This window comes from Bactrocera oleae, chromosome 3, assembly GCF_042242935.1.
Source record: "Bactrocera oleae isolate idBacOlea1 chromosome 3, idBacOlea1, whole genome shotgun sequence".
NCBI classification, from domain to species: domain Eukaryota; kingdom Metazoa; phylum Arthropoda; class Insecta; order Diptera; family Tephritidae; genus Bactrocera; species Bactrocera oleae.
The window spans coordinates 60,205,916-60,214,125 of NC_091537.1; positions in this window are offsets into that span (position 1 = coordinate 60,205,916).

The window sequence follows — 8,210 nt, forward strand, 5'->3', positions numbered from 1 at the left end:
AAACTCAAGAAAATTACATTTTTAACTAGCGCCGTTGGCAGCTTATGAAAGGTTTAGATATTAAGACAGAAAGAAGAAAATCTACATACCTGCTCTACATATGTGTATACCATACTTAATTATATGTAAGTTATTGTTAATTTAGCCTTCATGGGTAGCCCCTTCAAAATAGGTACCATAGATCCCCCTATTTTAGAAAGCGTTTAACAAAAGTAATTTACGGAGGGTTTTCCGAGAACTTAATTTCAATACAATGAAATAAACTACTAATTTCTAAAATATAAATATAACTAAATATTATGTATTCTTAGTTCTTTCAGTTTCACTAGATGTCTTTACCAGCATAGTGCTTTATTCAAACTAATTTTAGTGTATTAGTTATATAGTGTTTAAGTTAGTATTATATACAGTGACGAGCAAAACCGTATTATATACAGTGGCGAGCAAACACACTTACATATGTGCACCAGTGTACCATAGTACCTATACACGGAACAGGAAAGGAGTCATAGCAAGGACTTACAAGTAATTACAGTGAAAGAGAGCAGCACCTAGGATCCAACTTTTAACACCCGGGCAGACTGAATTATATAAGTATTATCTATAAGTATTTTATATATTAATCCATTTATTATTAATTAATTATGCCTAGATTAAGTAGAAAATCGACAAGATCCGCAAATTCGCTCTGAAGAGCAAATAAGAGATACTCGAAGTCATAGGTCTCGGCGTGAAGACCCCGAGGGTTGATCTGTTGAGCAAGTTGCAAATACTGTTCAACATAAAACAAGGTGGCAAGATCCCCAAATTCCCTCTGAAGAGCAAATAAGAAATGCTCGAGGTCATAGGTCTCGGCGTGAAGACCCCGAGGTTCGATCTGTTGAGCAAATTGCAAATACTGTTCAACATAGAACAAGGCGGCAATATCCGCAAATTCGCTCTGAAGAGCAAATAAGAGATACCCGAGGTCATATGTCTCGGCGTGAAGACCCCGAGGTTCGATCTGTTGAGCAAGTTGCAAATACTGTTCAACATAGAACAAGGCGGCAAGATCCTTCAGAAGATGGAAATTACAATTTTTGTGCTACTTGCAAAAATGCGATTGTTAAAAAGAACGTTCCAAAAATATGTTTAGCCAACGGTCTAGACTTTCTTGAAATACCGGATTGTTTGAAAGGTTTAACCCCAATTGAAGATCGTCTCATAATGCCTAGATTGCCTTTTATGACAATCCGTCCGTTAGGATATCAAGGTCAGAGTTTGCTCAAAGGTGCTGTTGTTAATATACCAATTTCTGTTAACAATATTGTGTCATCTCTACCAAGGTCCTATGATGAGGCTCATGTTGTACAAATTCACTTAAGAAGGCGTTTGGAAACAATCGTGATTACATGATCGATACCATACGCCCCGCAAAGAGTATGGAAGCTTTGCAGTTCTTAGTGAATACCCCTCTGTATCGTGAGCAGAATATACATATTAATGAAAACTGGATTTCAGAATTTAATAATCAAGAAGAAGTTCTGTTTGTTGCATGTGCAGAGGATTCCCGATTAGTTCAATCTTTTCATGCGGCACAAACTTCTCATGATAATCCCTCAGGTAATAATATTTCCACGGGTCTTTTACCTTCAGAGCTAAATCCAGGCGGTCAAGAAACTCTTTTGGACAATATTCCTGTAGAGAACTTAGACTATAACCGTTCAGTTATAGCGCCAGGTGAAGGACAAAGACCAGTTGACATAATTCAAGATAATAATTCAGAAGAGTTGTCATTTGGAACAATATACGTTGGGCAGAAGCGTACATGCTCTGAAACGTATAGCAAGATAATACGTTCTAAAATTCGCCGTTTTGACAGAAGAGCGTGTACCATTCCAAAGTTGTTCTCAAAATATTAGAACTGCTGCAAATTAAGAATAGTACATCCATTTGCCTTAGAAAGTTTTCAGGTCGCAACCGAGTTACGGCCTAAAATCTATTAAACGAAAACTTTGTTCATAACTTGATTCAACACGATGATGGTTACAAGGTTTTGAAAGGCGTTAGATCCTCAGCTGCGCACTGGGAAGCTGAGAAGAAAAAGGCAATCGCTATGATCCGCCAATTTGGGCTTCCAACCTTCTTTATCACTTAATCGGCTGCAGAATCTCAGTGGGTTGAACTTTTGGTCATCCTCTCTAAAACTGTTGATTATAAAGATATTTCGGAAGAGGAAGTAAACAGTTTAACAACCCAAGATAGATATCGCTTAATTCGGTCAGACGCGGTTACTTGTGCTAGATATTTTGACTACCGCTATCGACAAATTCTTAAGCTTTTTAAAGATAACGCCGGCATTTTTGGAGAGCATATTGTTACAAATATCCACTGGAGAGTGGTGTTTCAACAGAGAGGTTCCCCGCATGTACATGGCATGTGTTGGCTTAATAATGCCCCCAGGATCAACCTTCAAGATCCCTAGACATTCCCTGATGTCATTAGTTTTATTGACAATAATATTTCTACCGATGGTTCGATCAGCCACTTAGAAAATTATTTGGGTTATCAAAAGCATAACCACAGTCGGTCTTGTACTAGAGAAATAAGAGGACAACAGTTTTGTCGTTTTAGTATACCATATCCACCAATGCCTTCAACGCAAATACTGTTACCTCTTACAGAAACAAGTCAAAATTCAGAAAGACACAAGGAAAACTTTTTCAAAATTCAAAACGTTTTAAATTCAAATATGACTACAGAAGACATTTCTAATTTAAACGATTTTGAACACTTCCTATCTGATAGTAGAATAAATATGTCTTTTGATGACTATTTGTTAGCCCTTAGGTCAAGTTTAACAAAACCCAAAATTTTTCTAAAAAGAAAATTACAGGATCGTTTTATAAACGCTTATAATCCTCTGATTTTGGAACTCCATAGAGCAAATATGGATATCCAATATATACTGGATATAATTAATTATATTAACAAGTCTAACAGGGCAATTTCTAGGCTCTTAAATGAAGCTATATCAGAGGCAAATGCTGGAAATTATACTATTAAGCAAAAACTTAAACATATAGGTCACAAATTTATATCAGGCACAGAAATATCTGCACAAGAAGCAGTATATTGTGGCATTGGGCTCCATCTTTCGGAAGCAAGTAATGCAGAAATATTTATAAATACCTCTCGACCTGAGGAACATGTTCGAATGGTAAAACCTAGAGCGGAACTTCAGAACCTTCCTTCAGGTTCGACTGAAATATTCGTAGCCGGTATTTTAGACCGTTATGTTCAAAGATCCGATCAGTTAGAAACTTTTTGTTTAGCTGATTTTGCATCTAGGTATAAAGATTTTAAATCTAGTAGAAGAGCACAAGATAGTGATCATGAAGAAGAAGAGAGGGAAGACGATAATTTACCAGAAAGCGGGGTTGTCATGCCTCTTAAAGACGGTAGCGGTTTTGTGAAAAAACGTACCAAACCTTGTATTATTCGATATAGAATGTTTAACCCAGATTTGGCCAGAGTTGAGCAAGACCTCATTGAAAACGATAATGAGCAGACTTGCATAACACATCGTATTACAATTGAGGAAAATCAAAGAAAATATGATGTTTTTGAGCAAGGGAACTTGAAAATGTTCTAGAAAGTCTTTATACTGCAATAGACTTGGACGAAGGTGCTCAAAATGAACTACCTATCGTGGAAAAGGAGTTCAGAGTGTTGGCACTTCCAGAAATAAACCCAAATATAAATTTGCTGGACTTGCATGGCGAAGATTCAACAGATAATGGCACTGAATCTGATTGTAATATTAGACTTATTAAACTACCCCCTTTAATTCCAGTTGAGGAATTATTTTCTTTAGTTCAAAGTCTAAATACTAAGCAAAGAACCTATTTGACACATTTGATGCCCCACCTAAAAACAAATCTCCGATTTTATGAGTTCATTGGCGGCGGTGCAGGTGTAGGAAAGAGTCGTTTGATATCTGCAATATATCAAGCTCTTAACCATCGTTACAATTCTACACCTGGATCCAATCCAAGTTCCTTAAAAGTTCTTCTTTGCGCACCTACGAGTAAAGCAGCATTCGGAATAGGTGGAATGACCCTTCTTTCAATATTCTCTTTACCTCTTAATCAGTTGAATAGAGAGTTGAGGCCACTTAGCAATGACACAGTTAATTCATTGTATTCCAAACTTATCGATTTAAAATTAATCATAATTGATGAAATATCGACGGTAGGTGCTCATATGTTTAGCTCTGTTGATGCGAGATTAAAACAAATTTTCAAAACAGACAGCCCCTTCGGTGGTATACCGATCATAGTGTTTTGTGATTTGAAGTAACTCTCACCTGTTGGAGATAGGTGGATATTCTCTCCTAATCCAAATGATGCATACAGCACTTTAGTTGGTTCCCCTTTGTGGGAGTTATTTAAATACTTTGAATTAACAGAGATAATGAGACAACGGGAGGATCAGGTCTTTGCAATTGCATTAAATCATATGGCATCTGGTACTATGACAATTGAGGACATTTCACTCATTGAAACTCGAGTAGTTAATTTCGAAGAAGTTCCCGATGATGCCATACATTTATTTTGGTCCAATGAAGAAACAAATAATTTCAATGCCCTTAAGCTCAGTCGAATCCCAACAGAAGCTTTCCTTTCAACTACAAAAGACTCAGTTAAAGGAATTGGTATAAATGAAAATGATAATATTTTGGAAAGAGAAACTTTTCAAAACTTCGAAAACGCAGGGACTGCCCTATGAATTGACACTAAAAACCTCCGCCACATATATGATTACAGTGAACATAAACGCGTGTGATGGCTTGGTTAATGGGGCAGCTAGACAAGTTATGCAAATTGATTTCCATTGTTCTTTTCCAACAATTCTGTGGATTAAATTTTTGGAACCTTCTGTTGGTTTGATAGCACGATCAATAAAGCCTCATCCTCTAGAAAGTTCTTGGACACCAATTGAAAAAGTTCTAAATTCTTTTCAATATAAAAGAAATGAACAAATTTCAATTGAAAGAAATCAGTTTCCAATTGTTCCGGCTGAGGGAATAACTATTCATAAAAGTCAGGGTGCCACATATAATAAAGTTGTAGTTCATACTCGACTCAGAATGCCTAGAGCTTCAATATATGTCGCTTGTAGTCGAGCTACTTCTGCAGAAGGTCTATTCATCATAGGAAATTTTATTCCTCCTAACAAATTTTCTGAATCGGATCCCGTATTTAGGGAACTGAGGGAATTGAACACAAATAAAGCTTTAACAACAAGTTTCAATTTTATGATTTCCCGAACATCAGGACATCAAATTTTATTCCATAATGTTCAGAGTCTTCACGCTCACATTAATGATATAAAAAGCGACTGTTTGATGCTATCTTCAGATATTTTATGTTTTGTAGAAACTTGGAGTTATCCTTGCGAAAGTTTTGATATACCAGGATTTACTCCAATTAACGAGCTGAGGATAGATAGCACGGAAACAACCAACAAAAATAAACGGGACATTATAATATATGCAAAGCATACTATTGCTTGCTCTATAGAATCAAAGGCTGTAAAGAAAATTTATTCAGGCCGCAAAGTTTTAGAAGCGGTTTTGTTTAAATGTTTCAATATTAATATTCTGGTTCTATATAGAAATTCAGCTTACTCTGTCAGACAATTAATTGTAGAACTTCAGGAAGTCCTTACTTCTGAGTTAGGCAATCAAAATGTGCTAATTGTTGGAGATTTTAACATTTGTTTAATGTCTACAGGGACTGCAATAAGAAATCTGCTCCAAGAAAAAAACTTTAGTTCCCTACTTGGGCAGAATATTCTACTACACCTGCCGGTACACAAATTGATTGGGCATTTTCAAACATGGATCCTTCCCGTGTAAATGCAATTACTTTTGAGACGGTACACAGCTATCATGACAGTATTTGTGTCTCAATTTCGAACTAAAGTTTTGAGACTTAGTGTAATAGTTCTTCATATTTTTTTCCAAATATAATCGAATTGGAATGGTATAGGAATTTTGACAGTAGTTTTTAAGACAATTTTAAGAAAAATATGTAAATAATCTAATTAAGAAAATTTAAATTGTATATATAATTTGTTATTATATATGACATTATTGTATAAATATATGATAGAAATTAAATAGTATAAGGAAAATAGAAATATAATTTAGATATATGTATAAGAATCTCTACAAAAATTTATGTTTAATATTGTAAATATTATATACAAATTAATATAATTTTTAAAGTTGTTAATATTTATTACTTTTTAAGCTAAACATGTATAATAATATCGATATAATAAATAAAAAATGTTATTCATTGTCCAAAAACGATTTCTTTTCATACTTCTCAATACAGTTGTAATGCATTCTATATAAAATCAATTATAAGCGTATACAAAAAGCACAAGAACGATTTCTCATAATTTGAGTAAATTTAGTTTACAAATTGCTCTAATTATTTTCACTGTGAGTGAAAAGTAAATAACTAAGGCAACAGTTCCTACTTCTAATTATTAAAATATATAAAGAAGTCTCAAACGAATATACCATTTAACTCTGCGAGAGTATAAAATGTTCGGTTACATCCGAACTTAGCCCTTCCTCACTTCTTTAATATACGGTTTGGAGGAATTATCTGGTCTTTGATTTTCCCAGCTCACATGTACTACTTATGGTATAATTTTAAAAATTATGGCATGAAATAAATATTAGTAATGTAGTATCAAAAGGGCTAAATACCCTTTTTATGTGGTTATAGATAAACTGCGACCCCATCGGTTTACATGCTACTGTCTATTATTTCAGTTTTGCAACACATTTTATTATGAAGGTCATGAGGTGAACTGTAAACTCAAGAAAATTACATTTTTATCTAGCGCCGTTGGCAGCTTATGAAAGGTTTAGATATTAAGACAGAAAGAAGAAAATCTACATACCTGCTCTACATATCTGTGTATACCATACTTAATTATATGTAAGTTATTGTTAATTTAGCCTTCATGGGTAGACCCTTCAAAATAGGTACCATAGATCCCCCTATTTTGGAAAGCGTTTAAGAAAAGTAATATACGGAGGGGTTTTCCGAGAACTTAATTTCAATACAATGAAATAAACTACTAATTTCTAAAATATAAATATAACTAAATATTATGTATTATTATGTTAGTGAATAGCTAAGTAATATATAGGTATACAAAAGTACGTAAGCTGTACCAACATGTTGCAAGAGTATAATAAATATCAGTACACTGTGTTTGTAGTTTCAGTTTCACTAGATGGCTTTACCAGCAAAATGCTTTATTCAAACTAATTTTAGTGTATTAGTTATATAGTGTTTAAAGTATTATTATATTCAGTGACGAGCAAAACCGTATTATATACAGTGGCGAGCAAACACATATACCTACATATGTGCACCAGTACACCATAGTACCTATACACGGAACAGGAAAGGAGTCTTAGCAAGGACTTACAAGGAATTACAGTGAAAGAGAGCAGCACCTAGGATCCAACTTTTAACACCCGGACGGACTGAATTATATAAGTATTATCTATAAGTATTTTATATGTTAATCCATTTATTATTGATTAATTATGCCTAGATTAAGTAGAAAATCTATATTACTAAGTCGTCTTCAGAATAGAAGACGTATGAGAGTTCTTCGTGCAAACTCTTTATATAGAGATAGTGAGCAGTCACAAAATACTGTAAGTAACGCTAATCGTAGATTAGATTCTGATGTACGTCTGTCCGAACAAATTATCAATACAAATCAACATAGAACCAGGCGGGAAAATCTCGAGGTACGGTCTTTTGAACAAAATTTAAATACTTTTCAACATAGAACAAGGCGGCAAGATCCGCAAATTCGCTCTGAAGAGCAAATAAGAGATACTCGAGGTCATAGGTCTCGGCATGAAGACCCCTAGGTTCGATCTGTTGAGCAAGTTGCAAATACTGTTCAACATAGAACAAGGCGGCAAGATCCGCAAATTCGCTCTGAAGAGCAAATAAGAGATACTCGAGGTCATAGGTCTCGGCGTGAAGACCCCGAGGTTCGATCTGTTGAGCAAATTGCAAATACTGTTCAACATAGAACAAGGCGGCAAGATCCACAAATTCGCTCTGAAGAGCAAATAAGAAATACTCGAGGTCATAGATCTTGTCGAGAAAATCCTG